This window comes from Lithobates pipiens, unplaced genomic scaffold (genome assembly GCF_037356315.1).
Source record: "Lithobates pipiens isolate NorthernLeopardFrog02 unplaced genomic scaffold, aLitPip1_a1.2 Scaffold_8, whole genome shotgun sequence".
Classification (NCBI taxonomy): Eukaryota; Metazoa; Chordata; class Amphibia; order Anura; family Ranidae; genus Lithobates; species Lithobates pipiens.
This window is the reverse complement of record NW_027507903.1, coordinates 657454992-657467833: the sequence shown is the minus strand read 5'-3', so window position 1 is coordinate 657467833 and position 12842 is coordinate 657454992. Positions and strand designations below refer to the sequence as shown.

General features: G+C 49.9%; 1 protein-coding gene across 1 annotated transcript in view; it reads right to left on the bottom strand.

Annotated features, from left to right (window-relative positions):
• The window catches only part of LOC143961749 (placenta-specific gene 8 protein-like), a 64326-nt gene extending 55111 nt beyond the window's left edge, over positions 1-9215 (bottom strand). Inside the window, exon 1 of the mRNA XM_077471091.1 lies at positions 9072-9215. The gene's annotated coding sequence lies outside the window, so the exon portion shown is untranslated. The remainder of the gene's footprint in view (positions 1-9071) is intronic.
• Positions 9216-12842: the final 3627 nt, after the last annotated feature.

The window sequence follows — 12842 nt, the reverse complement described above, 5'->3', positions numbered from 1 at the left end:
AAACACGCAAAAAAAAAAGCTCAAAGAGCGAGTCACAAAAACACACAATAAAAAATGCACAAAGAGCGTGTCACAACAATACGCAGAAAAAAAAATGCACAAAGAGCACGTCACAAAAAATAAATAAAAAAAATGCACAAGGAGCATGTCACAAAAAACACGCAAAAAAAATGCTCAAAGAGCACGTCACACAAACACGCATAACATTTTTTAAAAATGCACAAAGAGTGCGTCACAAAAACACACAAAAAATAAATAAAAAATGCACAAAGAGCATGTCACAAAAACACGCAAAAAAAAAGCTCAAAGAGCGCGTCACAAAAACACACAATAAAAAATGCACAAAGAGCGTGTCACAAAAAACATGCAAAAAAATAAATAAAAAAAATGCACAAAGAGCGTGTCACAAAAAATAAATAAAAAAATGCACAAAGAGCGTGTCACAACAACACGCAGAAAAAAAAATGCACAAAGAGCACGTCACAAAAAATAAATAAAAAAATGCACAAAGAGCATGTCACAAAAAATAAATAAAAAAATGCACAAAGAGCATGTCACAAAAACACGCAAAAAATAAATAAAAAAATGAACAAAGAACGTGTCACAAAAACACGCAAAAAAAAAAAATGCTCAAAGAGCACATCACAAAAACACGCAAACATTTTTTTAAAAATGCACAAAGAGCGCGTCACAAAAAAATAAATAAAAAAACATGCACAAAGAGCGTGTCACGGAAGCATCGCTCAGGTGTGAACGGGGCGTAGAGCGGGAGAGACCGTTCACTTTGGAAATGTTAGTAAATAAGGTGAAGCTGTGTTCAGCGTGGATATCCAATCATGTGCCAGGAGATTACACCCACACGACTTTTTTTGCATGATTGGGTATTAAAAGTGAACGTGACTTCACTTTACTTCTTAAAGCTGAACTCCGGACATAAAGACAAATAAAAAAATCTATTCCTCAATAGTCACTAGTGAAATAAATCCACTTTATTTGCACCAAATGTCTTTGCAAACCCAGATGGTACCTTGTAAAAGTAGGAGTGGCATCACCCCTGTGCTGTACAGAGAGAAGAGATGTGGGCGGGGCCCAGTAGGCTCCACCCACTACAGGCTGTCTGCTTACCGGAGGGTACGGAGACAAGATCAGCCCCCCCCCCCCCCGCACAAGGAGAGAGAGCAGATTTGGGGGGTGGCCTAACAGCTCCACCCACTACAAGCTATACTACAGAAAACTTCAGGAGGGGCGGAAACAAGATCAGCCCCTTCTGCACAAGAAGAGAGAGCAGATTTGTGGGAGTGGCCTAACAGCTCCACACACTACAAGCTGACTACAGGAAACTACAGGAGGGGGCGGAGACAAGATCAGCCCCCCCCCCACACAAGGATAGAGCGCAGAGCTGTGGAAAGGGCCCAGCAGGCTCCTCCCATTGCAGGCTGCCTGCTGAAAATGACAGGAGGGGGCGGAGACAAGACCGGTCACCCTGCACAAGGAGGGATCAGCAGGGAGTGGTCTTTTCTACAGGAAGTCTGCAGAGATCTGGAAGAAATACACAAAGCACGCCAAGATTCTAGAAGAAGACACATGACCCGAAAGAATTAGATGGTATTTACTAAGCATGGAGCTCGGCATTAACATTCACTTGGCCAAGTGAACGACCTCTATTGCTTTAGCAAACCAAAACCTTTTGTGGCAGTGTCTCCTGGGGACACTAGATCCTAAACAAGAACATTGGGTCCTAGGCACACCCAAAACCACACCCACATTGTGGGTTGGTCCCACCCTCTTAATAGGCTGGGATTGCCCCTCAGGCCACGTTATAAGGTTGGTCCTGCCTGTAAATATGAAGGGACGGTTACACCAGTGGCTCTGATCCCCCAGCCCTGGACACAGCATTGGGGGGCCCTGGACAGAGCATTGGGAGGCCCTGGAAAGAGCATTGGGGGGCCGTGGACACAGCATTGGGGAGCCCTAGACACAGCATTGGGAAGGCCCTGAACACAGCATGGGGGTGCCATGGACACAGCATGAGGGGGCCTGGACACAGCATTGGGAAGGCCATGGACACAGCATTGGGGGGCCCTGGACACAGCATTGGGAAGGCCCTGGACACAGCATGAGGGGGCCTGGACATAGCATGAGGGGAGCCCTGGACACAGCATTGGGAAGGCCCTGGACACAGCATTGGGGGGCCCTGGACAGAGCATTGGGGGGCCCTGGACAGAGCATTGGGGGGCCGTGGACACAGCGTTGGGGAGCCCTGGACACAGCATTGGGAAGGCCCTGGACACAGCATTGGGGGGCCCTGGACACAGCATTGGGAAGGCCCTGGACACAGCATGAGGGGGCCTGGACACAGCATTAGGAAGGCCCTGGACACAGCATTGGGGGGCTGTGGACACTGCATTGGGAAGCCCTGGACACAGCATTGGGGGGCCTGGACATAGCATTAGGAAGGTTCTGGACACAGCATTGGGAAGCCCTGGACACAGCATTGGGGGGCCTGGACATAGCATTAGGAAGGTTCTGGACACAGCATTGGGAGGCCCTGGATACAGCATTGGGAAGGCCCTGGACACAGCATTGGGGGGCCCTGGACACAGCATGAGGGGGCCTGGACACAGCATGAGGGGGCCTGGACAAAGCATGAGGGTGCCTGGACACAGCATTAGGAAGGCCCTGGACACAGCATTAGGAAGGCCCTGGACACAGCATTAGGAAGGCCCTGGACACAGCATTGGGAAGGCCCTGGACACAGCATTGGGAAGGCCCTGGACACAGCATTGGGGGGCCCTGGACACAGCATGAGGGGGCCTGGACACAGCATGAGGGGGCCTGGACAAAGCATGAGGGTGCCTGGACACAGCATTAGGAAGGCCCTGGACACAGCATTAGGAAGGCCCTGGACACAGCATTAGGAAGGCCCTGGACACAGCATTGGGAAGGCCCTGGACACAGCATTGGGAAGGCCCTGGACACAGCATTGGGGGGCCCTGGACACAGCATGAGGGGGCCTGGACACAGCATGAGGGGGCCTGGACAAAGCATGAGGGGGCCTGGACACAGCATGAGGGTGCCTGGACACAGCATTAGGAAGGTTCTGGACACAGCATTGGGGGGCCATGGACACAGCATTAGGAAGGTTCTGGACACAGCATTGGGAGGCCCTGGATACAGCATTAGGAAGGCCCTGTACACAGCATGGGGGCCCTGTACACAGCATGGGGGCCCTGTACACAGCATGAGGGGCCTGGACACAGCATGAGGGTGCCTGGACACAACATTAGGAAGGCCCTGGACACAGCATGGGGGCCCTGTACACAGCATGAGGGGCCTGGACACAGCATGAGGGTGCCTGGACACAACATTAGGAAGGCCCTGGACACAGCATTAGGAAGGCCCTGGACACAGCATTGGGAAGGCCCTGGACACAGCATGTGGGTGCCTGGACACAACATTAGGAAGGCCCTGGACACAGCATTAGGAAGGCCCTGGACACAGCATTAGGAAGGCCCTGGACACAGCATTGGGGGGCCCTGGACACAGCATGAGGGGGCCTGGACACAGCATGAGGGGGCCTGGACAAAGCATGAGGGGGCCTGGACACAGCATGAGGGTGCCTGGACACAGCATTAGGAAGGTTCTGGACACAGCATTGGGGGGCCATGGACACAGCATTAGGAAGGTTCTGGACACAGCATTGGGAGGCCCTGGATACAGCATTAGGAAGGCCCTGTACACAGCATGGGGGCCCTGTACACAGCATGGGGGCCCTGTACACAGCATGAGGGGCCTGGACACAGCATGAGGGTGCCTGGACACAACATTAGGAAGGCCCTGGACACAGCATGGGGGCCCTGTACACAGCATGAGGGGCCTGGACACAGCATGAGGGTGCCTGGACACAACATTAGGAAGGCCCTGGACACAGCATTAGGAAGGCCCTGGACACAGCATTGGGAAGGCCCTGGACACAGCATTGGGGGGCTGTGGACACAGCATTGGGGGGCCCTGGACACAGCATGAGGGGGCCTGGACACAGCATGAGGGGGCCTGGACACAGCATTGGGGGGCCCTGGACACAGCATTGGGGGGCCCTGGACACAGCATGTGGGTGCCTGGACACAGCATTAGGAAGGCCCTGGACACAGCATTAGGAAGGTTCTGGACACAGCATTGGGGGGCCATGGACACAGCATTAGGAAGGTTCTGGACACAGCATTGGGAGGCCATGGATACAGCATTAGGAAGGCCCTGGACACAGCATGGGGGCCCTGTACACAGCATGGGGGGACCCTGGGCACAGCATGAGGGGCCCTGGACACAGCATTGGGGGGCCCTGGACACAGCATTGGGGGGCCCTGGACACAGCATTGGGGGGGGGGGCCTGGACACAGCATTGGGAAGGCCTTGGACACAGCATGGGAGTGCCATGGACACAGAATTGGGGAGCTCTGGACACAGCATGGGGAGCCCTGGACACAGCATGGGGGGCCCTGGGTACAGTATGAAGGGACCCTGGACACAGCCTTGGGGGGCCCTGGACACAGCAGGGCCAAGATGAGGAACTGTCCTGACAAATCCGGGACCACTGGCATCTATGGTGTTGGGCTGTTTGTGTGTCGGCTCACACACAATGTAACAACGACTTCCTTTTCTGCAGGGAGGATGTATTAAAGCTTAAAGATCGAACCCCCGGAGAACGTCTGCAGATAATACGGGGACATTAATTCACTATCGCTGCCAAAAATCAATCTTTGCATGATCCAAGTGACAGAGCCAAGGTCACCCTCAAGGACGGGACGACTCGCCGGAGACCGAAATTCCTTCAACGCAGCAACAAAATAACTGGTTTTACTTCTCCACGACAGCAATATAAAAAATCCACACATGTAAACTTTTAACTTTTTTTTTTTTTTTTTTGTTACACAATAATTTGGATAACAAGTTTATTTGTTTATTAAACCCATATTTTCAGGGAAAAAAATAATAATTTTAGTAAAAACACACACAATATAATATTACATTTTATAATATGTTTACAAATGTGCATTTGTGGGTGTGTGTGCAAGGCAACGGGGGTTTTTGTTTGTTTGTTTGTTTTAATACATTTTATTCTGAATTTTTATTTTTTAAATTTATTCTTAAGGTTCTAATTATTATTTTTTTTTATAATTTTTTATTTTTTAAATAACAAATACCTGCACTGTGTAATGGCTTTGCACAGAGAACAGCCCCAATCCTCTTCTTTTTGGGTCCCCTGCTGGCAGACCTGGCTCCTCCCCCTTCCAGCTGCCTCCAATAGCAAGCCCCTTGAGCTGCATTGTGCACAGAGCACAGCTCAGCCCCGCCCCCCCTCCACACTCTCACCTCATTGGCTCACTGGATGTGATTAGACAGCGGCAGGAGCCAATGGCTTTCTTTGTTTTAATACATTTTATTATTCATTTTTCCTTTTTAAAGTTATTCTAAAGGTTCTTTTTTTTTTATTCTTATTAAAATAACAAACATGTTATATTTATGTGCTCTGTGTAATGGTTTTGCACAGAGCAGCCCTCGATCCTCTTCTTTTTGGGTCCTGGCTCCTCCCCCCTCGACTGCCCCGAATAGCAAATCTCTTGCAGGCTCGCTCCCAAGCCACGCTCCCGTGAATGGACATCGCAGAACCCCCGCCCAACCCCCGCTCTTACCTCATTGGCTCACTGGCAGTGATTGACAGCAGCGGGAGCCAATGAAGAGAGAGAGAACTGGGAAAGCGGCTTCTCTCATGCACATCACTGGATCACTGGATCCAGATGGACAGGGCTGGGACAACAGATGGGTAGAAGGTCAGTGAAGTTCCTCCACCTCAAACTCTCTCATCCATGTCTTTATGGACTTTGCTTTGTGCGCTGGTGGGCAGTCATGTTGGAACAGGAAGGGGCCGTCCCCAAACTCTTCCCACAAAGTTGGGAGCATGAAATTGTCCAAAATTTCTTGGTATGCTGATGTCTTAAGAGTTCCCTTCACTGGAACTAAGGGGCCAAGCCCAACCCCTGAAAGACAACCCCCCACACCATAATCCCCCCTCCACCAAATGATTGCGGACCAGTGCACAAAGCAAGGTCCATAAAGACATGGATGAGCAAGTTTGGGGTGGAGGAACTTGACTGGCCTGCACAGTGTCCTGACCTCCAATAGAACACTTTTGGGGTGATCTAGGGCAGAGACTGCTATCCAGGCCTTCTCATTCAACATCAGTGCCTGACCTCATAAATGCGCTTCTGGAAGAACGGTCAAACATCCCCATAGACACACTCCTAAACCTTGTGGACAGCCACCCCAGAAGAGTTGACGCTGTTATAGCTGCAAAGGGCGGGGCCAGCTCAATATTGAACTTACAGACTAAGACTGGGATGTCATTAAATTCATGTGCGTGTAAAGGCAAGCGTCCCAATACTTTTGGTAATATAGTGTAGATGGAAGCACAGCATTCCATACAGGTTCCACTCAGAACAGGCCTCGCCATGGTCCACCAAAGAAGTTGAGGTCACGTGCTCAGCGTCATATCCAGAGGTTGTCTTTGGGAAATAGACGTATGAGTGCTGCCAGCATTGCTGCAGAGGTTGAAGGGGTGAGGGGTCAGCCTGTCAGTGCTCAGACAATACGCCGCACACTGCATCAAACCAAACTTATTTGGTTCAGATGGTGTAAGGCGTGTGTGGCGGCAACCAGGTAAAGAGTACAAAGACCAGTGTGTCTTCCCTACAGTCAAGCATGGTGGTGGGAGTGTCATGGTCTGGGGCTGCATGAGTGCTGCCGGCACTGGGGGGCTACAGTTCATTGAGGGAACCATGAATGCCAACATGTACTGTGACATACTGAAGCAGAGCATGATCCTCTCCCATTGGAGACTGGGCCGCAGGGCAGTATTCCAACATGATAACGACCCCAAACACACCTCCAAGACCACCACTGCCTTGCTAAAGAAGCTGAAGGTAAAGGTGATGGACTGGCCAAGCATGTCTCCAGACCTAAACCCTATTGATCATCTGTGGGGCATCTGCAAATGGAAGGTGGAGGAGTGGAAGGTCTCCAACATCCACCAGCTCCGTGATGTCATCATGGAGGAGGGGAAGAGGACTCCAGTGGTGACCTGTGAAGCTCTGGTGACCTCCATGCCCAAGAGGCTGGAAAATAATGGCGGCCACACAACATATTGACACTTTGGGCCCAATTTGGACATTTTCACTTAGGGGTGTACTCACTTTTGTTGCCAGCGGTTTAGACATTAATGGCTGTGTGTTGAGTTATTTTGAGGGGACGGCAAATTTACACTGTTATACAAGCTGTACACTCACTACTTTGTAGACAAGTGTCATTTCTTCAGTGTTGTCACATGAAAAGGTAGAAGAGAAGATTTACAAGAACGTGAGGGGTGTACTCACTTTTGTGCGATAATGTATATATGCCTTTACAATCACTTTAAGGAAAAAAAAAAAAAAAACTTCGGCCTTTAGAACCACTTTTATTTATAGTATTTTTAGTAACTTTATTATTATCACAAGTGGGTTAACCACTTGAGACCCGCGCTATAGCCGAATGACGGCTACAGCGCCGACCTCCTTTGCCGGGACTACGTCTATTGACGTCGTCCCGTGCACAAGCGGCCTGCGCGCCCCCTGAGGGGTGCGCGCGGCGCGCTCTGTGATCAGCGAGTCTATGAGACTCGCCTGATCACCGATCCGAGCAAGGGGTCGATCCCGACCCCTTATCACGTGATCAACTGTCAGCCAATGACAGCTGATCATGTGATACAACGGAGCCGGTAATCGGCTATTATTCCTCCTCTCGCTGACAGCGCGAGGAGAGAAAAAAGAGCCGATCACCGGCGGCCATGATCGGGACATCAGTCCCGATCACGGCCAGCCCTGCTAGTACCCACCTGCCCCCTGCCAGTGCCAGCTCATTAAATAATAAGTGCCCCCCATCAGTGCCACCCAGCAGTGCCCACAGTGCCACCCAGCAGTGCCACCCAGCAGTGCCCACAGTGCCACCCAGCAGTGCCCACAATCTGCCTCAACAATGGTGCTGCACCCCAGTGCCACATATCCGTGCCCATCAGTGTCATCTACCAGTGCCCATCAGTGCCCAGCAGTGCCGCCCAGCAGTGCCACCTATCAGACCCACCTATCAGTGCCACCTATCAGTGCCCATCAGTTCCATCTATCAGTGGTACCTATCAGTGCCCCTTAGTGCCACCCATCCGTGCCACCCATCCATGCCACCCATTCGTGCCACCTTATCTGTGCCCATCTTTGCCCATCAGTGCCGCCTTATCTGTGCCCATCAGTACTGCCTTATCTGTGCCTATCGGTGCCACCTTATCTGTGCCTATTAGTGCCGCCTTAACTATGCCTATCAGTGCCCACCAGTGCAGCCTATCAGTGCCCACCAATGCAGCCTATCAGTGCCCACCAGTGCAGCCTATCAGTGCCCACCAATGCAGCCTATCAGTGCCCACCAGTGCAGCCTATCAGTGTCACCTCATCAGCGCACTTCAATGAAGGAGAAAAATGACCTGTTTACAAAATTTTATAACAAACTATTAAACATTATTTTTTTTTGCATCTTTTTTTGTTTGTTTAGCAAAAAATAAAACTCCGAGCTGTAACTAAATACCACCAAAAGAAAGCTCTATTTGTGGGAAAAAAATGATAAAAATGTCATTTGGGTACAGTGTTGTATGACCGCGCAATTGTCATTCAAAGTGCATCAGCGCTGAAAGCTGAAAATTGGTCTGGGACTGAGGGGGGTTTAAGTGCCCAGTAAGCAAGTGGTTAACAAGCTAAAGATTGGCAAAGGATCGTTCCTCCTGAAACTGAGTTCTCCATCCCCAGCAGCCTCTTGCAGCAGTTAGAAGGGGCCCTCTGCCTTGCATTTGTTTTTCCATTATAGGGAATGCAGCAAGAAAAGTGACACTCCGTTTATTCAAAAGGATGTTGCGGGGTGCAGAATCTGAGCATTGGAGTCTTGGTGGAATAGAAAAATTGTACTGTAAGTGGAGTTAGAAGTAATATCGTGCCTCTTACCTGGTGCCGAGTCCTTGGTGGGGGAGGCGCAGGGCATGAAATGATCTGTGAGTTCGCTGAGTTTCGTTTCCCAAACTTTGACATCACATTTACTGAGAACTGAGACTGTTTCCCAGATTCCCCCTCCACTCCGACCCCCTCCACCCCCTCCATCCCTCTCTCCACCCAGATCTCTGCCTTTGCCAGACTCATCCTGCACTTCCTGCCAACCAGGACACAAAAGAAACCATCGGCTTCATCTGCACAAAAAAAAAAAAAATAGACACAATGCTAGTACACAAATAGACACAGACCCATAAATCCACATATATAGAGACACGCCACTAGGGATGAGCTTCGAGTTCGACTCGAACATTGCCTGTTCAGCGGACAGTGAACAATTTGGGCTGTTCGCAGCAAATTCGAAAAGCCGGAACACCCTATACAAGTCTATGGGAGAAATCTAAGGTGCTAATTTGAAAGGCTAATTTGCAAGTTACTGTCCTAAAAAGTGTTTGGGGACCCGGGTCCTGCCCCAGGGGACATGGATCAATGCAATTTTTTTTTTTTTTAAACGGACGTTTTTTTCAGGAGCAGTGATTTTAATAAATGATTAAAGTGAAACAATAAAAGTGTAATATTCCTTTAAATGTCATACCTGGGGGGTGTCTATAGTATGCCTGTGAAGGGGCGCATGTCTCCCGTGCTTAGAACTGTCGCTGCACAAAGTGTCATTTCGCAAGGAAAAAAAGTCTTTTAAAATCACTTTCCATTGTCGGCTCCCCGTAATACAGAAAACACTCAATGAGTGTTCTCTGTATTAGCCGACAATTCATTCATTGATAAAAAAAATAAAAATTAAAAAAAAAAGCATGGGGGTTCCCCTAAATTCAATTACCAGGCCCTTGAGGTCTGGTATGGATATTAAGGGGAACCCCGTGTCAAATTTACAAAAAAATTTTTATGTGGGGGTCCCCCTAAATATCCATACCAGACCTGAAGGGTCTGGTATGGATATTTAGGGGGACCCCCACGTCAAATTTTAAAAAAAATTGACGTGGGGGTCCCCCTAAAAATTCAATACCAGACCCTTTATCCGAGCATGCAACCTGGCAGGGCACAGGAAAAGAGGGGGGGGAACGAGAGAGCGCCCCCCCTCCTGAACCGTACCAGGCCACATGTCCTCAACATTGGGAGGATGCTTTGGGGGGTCTGTGACCCCTCAAAGCACCTTGTCCCCATGTTGATGTGGAGAAGGGCCTCATCCCCACAACCCTGAGCGTTGGTTGTGGGAGTCTGCGGGCAGGGGGCTTATCAGAATCTGGAAGCCCCCTTTAACAAGGGGACCCCCAGATCCCGCTCCCCCCTGTTTGAAATGGTAAGGGTGTACGAAAGTACCACTACCATTTCACAAAGAAAGTGTAAAAAATGGTTAAATAAGACAAACACACTTTTGAAAAATTCCTTTATTACAAATAAAAAAAAATAAAAGAAAGATTCCAGCGGTGGTAATCCACTCTTGCTATCCAGCGACGGACGATCATCTCTCCGGGGTCCAGCGATGATTGATCATATCCAGCGACGGGGGATCTCTCAGTCCAGCGCTGTCCATACATCCGTCTTCTGTCTCCACTGCGGAGACACTGCGGGGATCCCACCGCTGACGTTTCTTATATTAGGGGGGGGCCACCCGTCACCTGACCCCGCCCCTCTGACGCTGGTGAGGGGAGCCAGGGATTCCCTAATGACTTATGGGTGACCCCGCCCCTCTGATGTAACGGAAACCTGCGTTACATCAGAAGGGGGGGGGTCACCCATACGTCACTGGCGAACCCCATATCTTTCCTCACCAGCGTCAGAGGGGGTGGGGTCAGGTGAAGGGTGGCCCCGCCCTCCAAATATAAGAAACGTCAGCGCTGGGATCCCGGCAGTGTCTCCGCAGTGGAGACAGAAGACGGATGTATGGACAGCGCTGGACTGAGAGATCCCCCGTCGCTGGATATGATCATCCATCGCTGGACCCCGGAGATCCGTCGCTGGATAGCAAGAGTGGATTACCACCGCTGGAATCTTTTTTTTTTATTTTTTTTTTTTTTAATAAAGGAATTTTTCAAAAGTGTGTTTGTCTTATTTAACAATTTTGACACTTTCTTTGTGAAATGGTAGGGGTACCATTTCAAACAGGGGTGGGGGGCAGGATCTGGGGGTCCGCTTGTTAAAGGGGGCTTCCAGATAAGCCCCCCGCCCGCAAACCCCCACAACCACCGCTCAGGGTTGTGGGGATGAGGCCCTTCTCCACATCAACATGGGGACATGGTGCTTTGAGGGGTCACAAACCCCCAAAGCATCCTCCCAATGTTGAGCGCATGTGGCCTGGTACGGTTCAGGAGGGAGGGGGGCGCTCTCTCGTCCCCCCCTCTTTTCCTGCGGCCTGCCAGGTTGCGTGCTCGGATAAAGGGTCTGGTATGGATTTTTAGGGGGACCCCCACGTCAATTTTTTTTTAAATTTGACACAGGGTTCCCCTTAATATCAATACCAGACCTGAAGGGCCTGGTAATTGAATTTAGGGGAACCTCCACGCTTTTTTTTTTTTTTAATCAATGAATGAATGAATTGTCGGCTAATACAGAGAACACTCATTGAGTGTTCTCTGTATTACGGGAGCCGACAATATAGCCGCAAGTGATTTTAAAAGACTTTTTTTCCTGCAGAAATGACACTTTGTGCAGGGACAGTTCTAAGCACCGGAAACATGCGCCCCTTCACAGGCATACTATAGACACCCCCCCCAGGTACGACATTTAAAGGAATATTACACTTTTATTGTTTCACTTTAATCATTATTAAAATCACTACTCCTGAAAAAACTGCCATTTTTAAAACTTTTTTTTGCATTGATCCATGTCCCCTGGGGCAGGACCCGGGTCCCCAAACACTTTTTAGGACAGTAACTTGCATATTAGCCTTTAAAATGAGCACTTTAGATTGTGAACATTTGAGTCCCATAGACTTTAATAGGGTTCTAAAGTTTACACGAAGTTTAGGTCTGTTCGCAGGTTCTGGTGCGAACCGAACAGGGCGGTGTTCGGCTCATCCCTACACACCACCATGAAAGGAGGTCTTTGAGAGTCCAAGGCAAGGGAGGCTGCTCACACAGACCCATAGATCCACATATTTAGAGGCACACCACCATGGAAGGAGGTCTCTGAGAGTCCAAGGCAAGGGAGGCCGCTCACACAGACCCATAGCATAGATCCACATATATAGAGGCACACCACCATGGAAGGAGGTCTCTGAGAGTCCAAGGCAAGGGAGGCCGCTCACACAGACCCATAGCATAGATCCACATATATAGAGGCACACCACCATGGAAGAAGGTCTCTGAGAGTCCAAGGAAAGGGAGGCCGCTGATACAGACCCATAGCATAGATCCACATATATAGAGGCACACCACCATGGAAGGAGGTCTCTGAGAGTCCAAGGCAAGGGAGGCCGCTCACACAGACCCATAGCATAGATCCACATATATAGAGGCACACCACCATGGAAGAAGGTCTCTGAGAGTCTAAGGAAAGGGAGGCCGCTGATACAGACCCATAGCATAGATCCACATATATAGAGGCACACCACCATGGAAGGAGGTCTCTGAGAGTCCAAGGCAAGGAAGGCCGCTCACACAGACCCATAGCATAGATCCACATATATAGAGACACACCACCATGGAAGGAGGTCTCTGAGAGTCCAAGGCAAGGGAGGCCGCTCACACAGACCCATAGCATAGATCCACATAT